Source organism: Synchiropus splendidus, chromosome 9, assembly GCF_027744825.2.
Source record: "Synchiropus splendidus isolate RoL2022-P1 chromosome 9, RoL_Sspl_1.0, whole genome shotgun sequence".
NCBI lineage: Eukaryota > Metazoa > Chordata > Actinopteri > Syngnathiformes > Callionymidae > Synchiropus > Synchiropus splendidus.
Genome location: NC_071342.1, coordinates 5407450 through 5419821, shown reverse-complemented (window position 1 = coordinate 5419821; position 12372 = coordinate 5407450).

The window sequence follows — 12372 nt, the reverse complement described above, 5'->3', positions numbered from 1 at the left end:
TGGAAATTCAGTTAGGTATTATTGGGCTCCAAAATTTTATCCGGCTTCAGCCTCAAATTTGCATCCTTATGACAAGGAAGTGAGGACAATTTAAAAGTTCGGTTTCTATGTCTTGTTTTCTGTGTCACTTCTCAAGTGACTAAACATGGGGGGGGTAGGGCTAATGATTCCCCCTTATTCACAACCAACCTGGTTTCAATAGCAACCCGCGCTGACTCCCTCCTGCAGCTGATACTTTACGCCGAAGTGATTTCAAACTTTTAAACGGTTTCTCTGTGACTTGTATATCCTCTAATTGTTATTCATAGCTCTGTCAAGAGAGGAGGAACAAGAGGGAGGAGGAAGGGGGGACATTGGAGGATGGACGATGGAGGAGAGTGAGGAAGAGAATGGAAGAGAGGAGTGAAATGAAGGGCAGGTGGATGGGTGGAAGAGGAAATAAGATTGGGAGGGAAACTCAGGACGGCATGCGGTCGGATGATGAGCCGTTTACTGCGATTATAAACAGGCCGGGCAAAATAATATTCACCAAATATACTGGAATATGAATGCAGTTTGGAAGTTGCTTGAACTTCACTTATATTTGGATCGTCAAATCTTTGTTTTTATTAATTTATTTGCTTGGAACATGAACAAAAATAGCCGTTCACAACATGTTTAAATAAAACATAACTACACATAAATATATAGGATTAAAAAACATAATCTTGAAAAGATGATAGATTATTGAATTAAATTAATATAAACCTGCAAAGATATATTACGACAGCTCATGACATACTGTTACATGACAATGACAAACATAAAACATTTTTTCAGGAAATATGAAAACAACAACACAATAGGATAATAATAATGAATATTTAGTCCAAAAAAACGAGTACTATTTTAGGCACAAGAAAATCTAACATAAGATTGACAACTAGAGAAGATAATCTTGATATTCATCTGTGAAATATAGAAAATTATACATTTATAAATAAATATATTAATAATTGAACATGTTATATAAATGAATATATAACTTATATAGCAGTATAGCAGTCAGACAGGTCATGATGACCAATAATGTGAAGATAAAAACTTCAATATGGATCACCTACAGAAAAAACCCAAGGAAAAAAAAAAACTCTCTCATGAGCACGGAGTTTTAATAAAAATCTCATCAAACAATGCAATCGGTGTTTCATATCAGCATCTAATCTTGCTCCTTTGACAAACTGTTGAATTGGGACTCAAGAGTTTCAGAGGGAAATAACTCTGCAGCCCAAATGAAATCCTGCCTATCGCCTCCCGCCACTTAAACCTTGTTATAATCCGAAAAAGTTGCCGAAAAAGGCTGTTATTTAACGCTACATTTCGAGCGAGCTGAGACTCGTAGCTCTTTTTAAAGTTTGTCCAGGAGGAACTTTCATCAATATCAACGTATAGTTTGTGACAATTGACTTCAGACTGGAAGTGCTGACATGAAAGAGGATCATTCCTTGAGGTTCCTCTCTGAGTCCTCAGTCGCCTTCAACTTCAGTCCCCTCACAGTGATTTGTCTCATTATTTTGGTGGCATCCAAAGGCCAGTCCAGCGTTTCTCCTCTGACGAGTAAATCCTTAATTTATTGAAGCCTTTTCTCTGACAAATCAATTAGCCGTGCGTTAAGCGACTGAACTCCACGCCTGAAGCGTCAATTAAACACCTCAGTTTAACCTGCTGGAGTCGAAGCCTCCTGAGACAATTACAGGAGCTTCCTGAAGAGACACGAGAGGGAGTTTGAACAGGTTTGTTTGAAAAGTCAGTCAAGGCCATGATAATGCTCTTCAAAGTGAATGAAGGATTCATTTGAACCTTCAGTTTCTTCGTGGAAACGCTTTGGGGAAGTGTCAGAAACCACATGATGCATAAATTTGAACATACTTCTGTTACAAATTCAAATGAACCAAAGGTAAATTATACATAAATGTTCCCGATATCATGTCAGCACTTTGTTTGTCCGTTCATTGTTGTTTTCCTCTGTGAATTGTCTCGTGCTTTTATTTTGTTACCTTCGGTTGTTCACGTTTTCCTGTTCCCTCCTACTCTCCAACGAAGCTGGCGTTCATTTGTGATTAAGCCTCCCATGGATATGAACCCGTCAACGCCAGCTCCTGTTGCCAGATGGTTGCTTCGCACTCCATTCCGGTAAACTCTCTCAAGACTTCCAAGCTTCTTCCTCGCTTCGCTTCTGTTTCTCCGCTTCGCTGTTCTGCCCGTGTGTGAGCAGTTTTCCAGCCTCACTTTCCTTGTGTGTGTGTGTGTGTTTTTCCACCACCGAGCGCTTTCTGTTTACTCATGAGTTTAGCTCTCGGTGCATTTTGTGTTCTCCCAGTTATCTCAGGCGTGAATTCTAATTCGCCTTTCTTGTGTTTTCAGATTCCTTCCCAGTCCCTGCGTGTTGTTCCCAGTCCACGTTCTGGTTCCGTCTCGACCAGCACTTCCTGCACTTGGCACTTCCGACACCATGAGACCCGAGTGGACACCTGAGGAGTGGACACATATCATGCAGTAATTGCTCTGATTCATTGCAATCGACTCAATGAAACACAGTGATACGTCCTTCAGTTTTCAAGGCAGGTTGCAGCTCACTGGAGTCTCCTGCTATTTGTCCAGATGGAAACTTACCAATAATATCAGATCAGCTGGTTTGACCAGAGCTCCAGATTGTGTTGCTCCTAAAAATCTCACAGTTGGAGTTATGGTGCACGCTAAAGTGCGGCACTAAATCCAAACAAAAAGCCATGAAATAAACACTCAGATTGAGAATGAGGGCGCCATCCTGTGTAAATCAGTGCAAGTATTGCCAGTATTTCCTTGTTTCTGCGTGACTGCCCGGCTGGCTCACCCGATTCTTTAATCTGTTTAGGGCCTAATTGTGAGTAATGGTGCTTTTGGCTGATATGACTTGCAGCATGACTTGCAGCACCGCCAGCAGCCCCTCTGTGCCCACACTGCATATCCAACCCATCTGTGAGCCGCACACACACAACCAGCGTCTACACATCACACGAATTCACAACGTCACACACATCAGCCGTCAGCTTTTGATCGCTAGCTAACCAGCAAAGAGGATTCATAACGCACCAAATTAGCTTTAGATTTGCAATGAAAGATCAGTTCATTAAAAATGCATTAAATATGAGCGGGTTCAGTGAACGCTAAATGAACGGGTGGAGGGGGGGAATTATGTCAGGCTGTCTGTGCCAGTCACGTGTTAATCCTTCTCCTGTTAAAAAAAAAAAAATAATAATCAAGCACCTGTACGTAATTTACACACACTTTAGTGCATTTTTTTTGTGTTGATATGAAAGTTTTGTAGCCTCATTTTGCGTTGTTTTGGTTTGGTAAACGGTCCCGCTTCGAAAAGTAACCTCTGCGTCACCCCCTCAGAAAGACGTGACAATGATCAGATGTTGACATCTGTGCTAAACTCACAAACCAATGCTTGTTGTTTTGATCGCAACAACACCAATTTGATTAGGAATCACGTCACTCAGGTCCAGTTGTAGGTCCTATTCACAAACCCCTTAAAGAGATACATGGGCGTGAGTTGTTGCTTCAAGGAAATAACATCAAATTAACATTGAACTGTTGGTCATGCTAACCAAGATCAACATGGTTTTGTTGTGTGAATAATAAATCAATGTGTGGTGTGTATAAAACCAATGCACCATACCCATAGGTGTCAGTTTAGGGGGGCACATCCTGTCCCAACCACGCACAAATCCTGTATGCCATCGTAACCCAGGTTATTGTTGGTGGTATGGAAAGTCTGATAGTCAGTCAGAGAAAGAAATGAAGACAAGGAGCGGAAGCAAACCACAGGCTTGACGTGCACTCTCCCGCGGACCGTCAGGTGTACAGTCAAAGAAACATATTGCTCCTTTATTTAAGCCTGCAGCTCAAGAACGTAGGAAATAGCTTAATCCATGGGGCCTGAAGCGGACAAAATGTAAGTCTCACTTATGAGGAATTCATGAGAATTTAGGCAGTGATATTTAAAACATAAAACATGTATTAAGCCTGTGTCGCAGATGTTTCTATCGGAGCCCAATCTAAACTAAAACCAAATGTCACCCTTCTCATAACAAACTGAGGCCCTTGACTGTACTAACCTACAAAAAAATTGTACACTTTAGCACTTTATTATATAGTCGTATGAAGTGTGGAGCAACTGAAAATATGAACGTAGCATGATGACCATGAATTGTTGCTCAACTATGTAGTTCAACTCCATTATAGAAAGTCTACACAGCTCTTGAGAATGTGTTGAACCCTAACTAAGATGGCGATGACTGCCGCCTTCAAGTCGCATTTATGAAGATGTTTGTGAGGTTAAATTGACTGCAGGGAATACAGATATGAACCAAAGCATATCAGTATCACCGAAGGTGCTGTCTTGTAGGCAACGTTTTTGCATGAGACTACATTAAGATGAACCTGCGGACATCGATCCATAAAAGATATGATAGAACCTCTTAGCTTTCCATTTTTCACCCGTGACAGCTGTCAACTACACAGGCTGTGTACGTGATGGATGAACAGAAGATGAACAGAAACACCAGACGCCTAAGTGGAGGCATAGATGGATGAAAGGGAATCTAGCCTTAAGCAAGGGGGGTGAGCAAGCTTTCGGCTTCAAGGCCAAGGACTGTGTGCTGAAAAAACGTGCTGTGGTGATTGAGATAATTTGGTTTTAAACCAATGTATCTGTGCTGTGGCTGGTGAGGAGGGTGCTGACAAACGGAACTTTTGATACATCAGAGTTTGTAGAAAGTTGACAAAGATTATGATACTTTTTTTAAATTTTGAAGATGTTTTCAAGAGCACTTTTTAGCCGTTCATTTTGCACATTATTGGCTAACTGTGGGTCATAGTCACATCTCCAAATTGTAGTTTGGAAAAAAAACCCCTTCACTTCGAAACTAAGTGAAGTCCCTAAGTCCCAGTCCCCCTCAAACACAATTTCCATTTGACTAATGACCTTAGTGAGTCAGTGATTAGTACATTTTCCATGTGAGCAGTTGTTTGCTGGTTGTTTGTGTGCGCCGTGCATTCAAGGACATCCAACTGATGCACAAACTTGACGATTCTCTGGCAAACTCAATGAGTAACCGCATTACTGATGGAATGCCTGACTGGTTAATTAACTTAGTGTTGTCTGTCTGTGGTGCACCCAAGGACATTCATCCAGCTTCTACACACACTCCCTCACACACACACACACACACACACACACACACTGCTCTCTGGGGTGATGGGAAGAATATTTCCCTGTTTATTCAAGTGCCACCTTGTGATTAAACCCGGATCAGACTTCAGCCACGCAGCCCCCCCCCCCAACACACATAGCGGCGAGGAGTCAGACTGAAATAGGAAATGTGAGATCAAGCATTTTCAACGTCAAAAATCAAGAAACTTTTTGAACAAGTTTAAACACAAACGGCTCCTGTGATCCTCCACGTTTCAGTTCCTGTTTTTCGGCAGATTCTCCTGATGAAGTTTATTAGTATTCTTCAGACACGGTTCCCTTGAGGAATGTTTTAATTTTGGTTGGGCTTTAATTAATACTTACCACTTTCATTTCCTTATTTACAAATCATATATGCCTGATATCATTTTTTAATAAGTCTAAGAAATGACTTCGGGCCCAAATCTCAGAGCAAATCTCCTGTGTTCTAATTGTAATTCACAGGCTTGTTTTGTAATTAAAAAATAGTTAGTGATGTGTTCATTTAGCAGGAAAAGTAAACAAGTGTTTGATGAAAACAGTCATGCGATTGGGAAGATGTCAATATTTTGCTGGATACCATTGCACCAAGTAAGATATTATCTATCTGTCTGTCTGTCTGCCTATCTATCTGTCTGTCTGTCTATCTATCTATCTATCTATCTATCTATCTGTCTGTCTGTCTGTCTGTCTGTCTGTCTGTCTGTCTGTCTGTCTGTCCGTCCGTCCGTCCGTCCGACCGTCCGTCTGTCTGTCTGTCCGTCTGTCCATCACTTCAGGTCGAAACTGAGACATGCAGAGTAGGGCCCCACATTCATTCACCCCTGCCATCTGACACAACACCTGCCCACATACTAGTGACTGGCTGTTGAAGCTTCATGAAAGCAAGTCGTCATTTTTATTCTCTCACTAATCTAATTACTGACTTCAAAGAGTGTTTTCATTTAAACTTCACATCAGTTTTAAGCCAAGAAGAATGGCAAAAAATGAAAACAAGTGCAGTGTTTCATGAAGCTTCATATGGTCATCACTAACAGAGTTTTTGAGTGGCTGTCCCCTCCCTCTGCTGAATATGTAGGTCATAGCGATAAAACCTCAGCTACCCATCAACCTCTAGTGATGGGTAGTTGAGGTTTCATGACACAGTATTGAAGGGTTGATGAGATTTCATGAAACTGTGTCCTGATTTTCAGACGTCACCAGATGGCACTGTCTCACATCATCTCACCTCACATCACTTCAAACCCAGATTGTAGCCTCTGAAAATTAGGACACTGTTTCATCACGGTTTCACGATACCTCATCTCCTCATCACTACTTTCCTCAGACTGTCTTGTCATTTGATTTCAGTAGATTTCAATGCCGGCTCCGAAATATCTTTCCAGCAGTCATTACCAAGCTGTTATTCTGCAGATTAAATCATATTTTATGATAATAACAGCACGAGTGACAAAACAAACAGGTTCACGAAGCTGTGAATGCAGAATAGCTGCCAGCCATGGCATCCATCGTGAAAAATCTCGCCACACAATCTGTTAACAATCTCGGTTGAAGAGAATGTGATGGGAAGATGTGGACAATTACTCACATGTCACTGCTTCACTCCTGCCATCTTAACGATGTCACAGATGGAGCCATTTGTTTTTTATCTTTTGTCCCCGGTAAGAGAGGAGGCAGTGACGGGAAGAGCAGAGACGGACTGGCACTTGTAATTGGAGGTTGAATATAAATAGACTAGACACCGTCTTACAATCTTCACCTTCTTACACAATTTGCCTTCGGGGCTGCAATCTTCCACTGTAGTTTTCTCTTGTTCTAAGGAGCAATTTCAAATAAATAAAACACTGAAAAACAGTCCTCAGAAATCTGCTACAGAAACTGAAATTCCACAAACAGCATTTGCGTTTTAAATGTTTTGGTCTGCAGCCATGCCTCATGTGACCAAGTTCCATCTCTGAGATCACCATGTCAAGCACCAATCGACACAAGTGGTTGGTGGAAATACCGGTGAGGAGGCATCTTACCTGGGTACTTCACGAGCATAGGATTCAATGGCAGTGGGACCCTTGCTCAAGCCTAGTGGAGGAAAACAAACATGCTAAAGAACGGATTGACCATTGAAGAATCCCAGGATCACTTGCTGCTCCTCCCAGGTTGTCTGGAGCAAGTCCCTGGGAGTTTCATGACTAGACTTAACCAAGGAAGATGCACCTGACTCCACAACCAAGTGCTGAGTTGTTTGGAGGTGCGACCAACAACACCAACATGTTTGACACAAACACTGCTGTTTGGCAACCAACAAGCACCTCCACCTCCCCATTTTTAAGTGGACTCAAGTGATAAGCGGATCTTTCCGCCTTATATTCAAGCATCCAACTGGCATCTGGGCTGGTGGTTTTGCCCATATGAATGTGCTGCCAAGTTGGTGTCACAGGCAGTATGCACCCATTCTACGGGACCAAGAAAGAATGGTCAACACCAGCCATGAAGTCAGCGTCCGGTAGAATGATCACAGCCAGCTGTATCAACTAAGAGGCATGCTGGAGGAGAACACCCACGACCTGGTGCCTACCTGGTCCCATATGAATAATTGACATGTACTAGTGGAAAACACCATCATTTCACTGATACCTGATTTAAGTGTTTTACTATGGGTGTCACCATCATCAAGGATGACCCATGAGGACATCCTGAACACTGGCTCCATAATTGTTTTAGGTATCAAGGGATGTTGAACACCTTGTCCTTGTACATCTAATGAATACCTTTGCTAATGATTCCGTCCAGGAGTTTGAAATAAAGCCATCTTGGAAGATGACCATTTCAATCTTGTCGTTAGAAGAAAAACTTTCACATTGTTACTCTGGTGTCTTGGAATACAGCATCCAAAGTTCCCTGGAGAAATAAAGCTAGTATGAGTTCATAAGCACATGTCTAGGGTTGTTGTGAACACATACATCAGACATCAGTTTGCAAAGCCTCCTGCCACTTACTTTTCAACTGAGTTGAGACATAAAGGGATATGAAGTTATGGGTCATGGAAAAACACAATTTAGCTGAGCCATAGTTTTCATTTGCTTCTTGTCCTCCAAGGGATATTTGTCACCACAGAGACCACAAATGTATTCATTAGGTTGTGTACACTACGAATGTGTTTGTGTGCAGTCGCTCTTCTGATGAAAAAATCCCCTATCTGCACCAAATTTACATACTTTGTCTCTTCAACTGTGATGCCGAGTTCTGTATCGAAGTCGAGGCTTGTGTACGCCCTGCATCTCAAACCTCCCCTCCTCGACTCATCTCACTGTCCCTGAAGTCGTCGTTCAACCTCGAGCTCCAAACACTGTAGTCTTTGTGTCCTTCTTTGTTCCCCTGCTTGATCTCTCATTGATTTACCCCTTACTTTCGCTCTTCATTCCCAGGAGACCAAACAAAAGTTTCAAATGGATGCAGAAGAGGACTTTCTCATTATTCCACCTTTGACCAGTGAAGGTGAGGCGATCTCTGATTGTTGAACATCAACTCTCAGCGTCCTTCTGAACTACACATCAACATGTCAATCAATACGTTCACTTTTTGTCAGAAAACATTTTTGTTAATACATGCACCAAGGAGGATGTGTTTTTTTTTTATCTGCCTAGCAAAACAACTTGAAAAGTTAAAGGAGTATTTCAAATAATGGATTTGGACACATGATTGTAGCTTCATTTCAGACAGAGTGTGGTCCACCTTGAGACATCTGTGTTGTTAGATACCGCCAGATTGGATGATGACAGATGACGTGGCTGTTTGGTGGCAGTTCACCAGATGTCTCACTTTCTTTGACAACTACCTCTCTCTTAGAATGAAGAACCAATTTGTACCTGAGAGTGCACAATGCTCTTCACTGTTCAGGTGTAGGGAATTCCGAACTCCATTCTTTTCACCTCCTTCCCTCTGAGTGTGCAGCAAATGGAGTTTGAGGAGATGGAAGTTTTCTAAGATCAACGTTCGGACTTTCCCAGTGATGGTGTTTTGCTTTACGTTTTCATGTTCAAACAGATGGATGCTCTGATTTAGGAACACCACTTTGTCTTTCCCCGACACACTTTCTCTGCCTCATAATTAGTCTGTTTTTTATCATTAGTCTTTGTCTCATGGCGGAGTCTGACCTTTATGAGGTTGGTCACCTGAGGAGAGAACGAATGAATTCTGTGTTTGTGTATTCCTGTATGACATTTTAGTAATATTGGAGTGATTATACGCTGCAATGGTGTCACTTCATAGGCTGCTATTCCCTGTCTGCTTGGTATTCTGCTGCTGGAAATAGTGTTTCTATGAGGCAGTTGTTTTCCTCTTCATGAGCTGCAACAAACTGTGAAGCTTTCTCTGTTCCGTTTGTAGGTTGATGTCAGGTTCCATTGAAACGTTTCTTCAAAAAAACAAAGAAGGCCAAAGAAATGGAGGACACTGTTTCATGAAGCTTCATCAGTCCATCACTACCACATCCGTGAGGCTGTAGACACACCGACACTGTTCTGGTTCCAGAAACCAGTGTTCCTCTGGATTCTCAGAACATTGTGTCGAACCAGCCCATGTTCATACAAGGGAAAGCAGAACTACAACACAGTGTTTGATAATGATGAGAAGACATTCAAGAGGATTAGGATGAAACACGGCATCCGGTATGTAACAAGTGTACGTGTTTCGGCTCCAGTGTTTCATCAACGCGACTGTCGAATGCACCCACTGATGATGTCATTGTTTGTCAACGTGAACCAACTTTTCAGCTTCCAAACCATTTTCCCCCCCCAATCTGAACATGGCAGTCGTCTCAAAATTACTTTTGTAAATCCGATGCTGCAGTGAAAGGACTGCATGTCTTCAGTTACACTTTGGATTGGAGAATATAAACTTACTTTTTTTTTACAGTTAATAATCTGTAATTATGGTGTTGTTTCGACAGTACATTAGTTGACCATTGTTTATAAATATTGCAGGACGCCACAAGATGGCAATCAGTACCTTATATTTCGTAATAACAGGCTAATGCACACAACAATAAGTAGTTTATTGCTGGTAATATACTGTATGTAACCTATTCTAAAATATAACTGTTTTCTTTTGTATGTTTATCTTAGGTTTCAGTATTCAGGTGAGATCATGCCACGTGCAGTCGGATTGTCAGCTACAGCTCAGAGTTGTGTGTAGAATATTAAGGGAAAAAGTGAATACATTTCGCAAGAAGGCTGAGATAATGGCAGAGTGTTGTGATGACATTTCCAAATGCAGTGTTGAAGAACCTCCAACAACAAACGTGTTTTCACTTCCCACTGCTGGGTACAACACAAAATGTTGTAACAAACCTTTAATTATTAACAAAAAACAAATGCTTTTTGTCATCAACCTTGTCTCTGCTGACCATTTTTTTGGTATGCTCATGCTGCATGCTGAGCACAACACATAAATACATGAATGAATTTCGACTGAACACACGTCTATTTTTAGACAAGCCAAAAGAATTTTTGAGTAGAGATGAGTTTAAACGCCAGTGGTGCTCGTAAACACCAGAGGTCAGAAGGTCAGAGACGACTGCATTACCTTAAGAGCATAGTCAAACTTATTATTATGGAAAATAAAATTGTATATCCAAGTTATTCCTTGCTACCGGAGAAAGCTGCACTTCTGTCAAGCATATTTGGAGTTGATTTTATGGAACTGTGGTTTCAGAATTTATCAAAACAAGAGATGAAAATTCGATCAAGAAGATGTATCACAGTTATGAGTCTCCTGACCCTGTTGCAGCCTTGCTCTGTGAGCGTGGATAAGCAGACTAGAAAATTCCTTATCTGCAAAGGTTCAGTCTGAATTTCATCAAATATTAGTGCTCCAAAACAACCGGGACATCCGTGCCCCCTATACAGATGCAAGAGTATATATATAAAACCATTCATATGGTCCAGTAGGCTCTTCCTGTGCTCACTGGGCCTCCTAGTTGGTTCAAAATTATACAACCACCCATTTCCATGATCATCTCACGTGAATATTGGATCAGTAGTTATACACGCTACCTCATTTGGCCAATAGCCTCAGTCAGCGTGGCCAAAATGTCTTTGATACATCATCATAATTGGTCCAGACGCCACCAATCCAGCAGCGTCTTCTCTCATTGAATGGTGTGATGGCTGCCTCCTCTGCCAACAAGGAGGCTCAGTAGGAGCCCAGTGGCTCATTTGAATGGGTGATGTGTACTATAAAAAGCTCCCATTAAATGGGATAATTTAGTCTGCGTCGGGTGGTTGATAAGACATTTTAGTGTGTATAGAACCAGATTAGGGACTGGTCACACCATTTGCTCTGATTTGCAAAGGGTAATTTTAAATTGATAGCTATCTGTCTAAACAGAAGATCGTGATGCGGAGAAGAAACCTAAAAGGTAATTTTTACGCTAACCACAGTTGTTGCATGTCCAAGTGTGAGCTTCATTTCTCAGACACGGGTCTCACACACACATCAATATTATTTTATAAAAAGAGCATTTATTTAAAAGTTTGTATGTTTTTTTTTTTTTTTTTGCTTCGGATATTGAAGCACATAATAAAGCAACATTACAATGTAAAGAAAATATAAGTGTGATGCTGAAACATTTTTGAAAATCTTTGTTACATTTTTTTTTTGTCGTAACACTGGAATATTTTGTATGTATACTAAAATAAGAACTTTGAAAATTGTACAAATCGGTCCCGTAAATCTTGACAGAGAATAAAAACGAGGCGTTTCCTTCACTGCGGCAAACACAGGTGTCTGTGGACCAGGGACAGAGTACATTGAAACGCCAAATAATAACATGTAAAAAACAAAATGAAAGCAGATACAAAAGGAAAAAAAAAAAGATTTGTCTTCGGGGCATTTTTATAGTTATCAACTGATGATGAATTTTCAGACAACCATAAGTCCTCCACAAAGAGTCAAAACAATTTCATTTCAGCCAGAAAACAAAAAGCTTGAATAATAATAGTGATAATAAAAAAGCAACAATAATATTAATAATAACAATTTAAAAAAGATACAACAAAAAAGCCACAGGCCAAAAAGGGACATTCTGTTTGCATCAGAAAACGCAACTCAATGTTACT